Below are 245 nucleotides of genomic sequence, written 5' to 3'. Positions count from 1 at the left end.
CAGTGATCCTCCTGCCCCAGCCTCCCCAAATGCTAGGATTATAGGTCTGTGCCAATATATAGCTAACGCACATACTTTTTTCTTGTCATTATTCTCTAAACAATACATTATAACAACCATTTGCATAGCATTTGTATTTGTGTTCAAAGCAGTCTAGAAATGATTTAAATTGTATAGGAGGTTGTGGGTAGGTTATATGCAAATCTTACACTATTTTTCATAAGAGATTTGATCTACATGGAATC

The sequence above is a fragment of the Nannospalax galili genome, unplaced genomic scaffold, assembly GCF_000622305.1.
Source record: "Nannospalax galili isolate Female #2095 unplaced genomic scaffold, S.galili_v1.0 scaffold1508, whole genome shotgun sequence".
In the NCBI taxonomy this organism is placed as follows: Eukaryota; Metazoa; Chordata; class Mammalia; order Rodentia; family Spalacidae; genus Nannospalax; species Nannospalax galili.
This window is presented reverse-complemented; position numbering follows the sequence as displayed.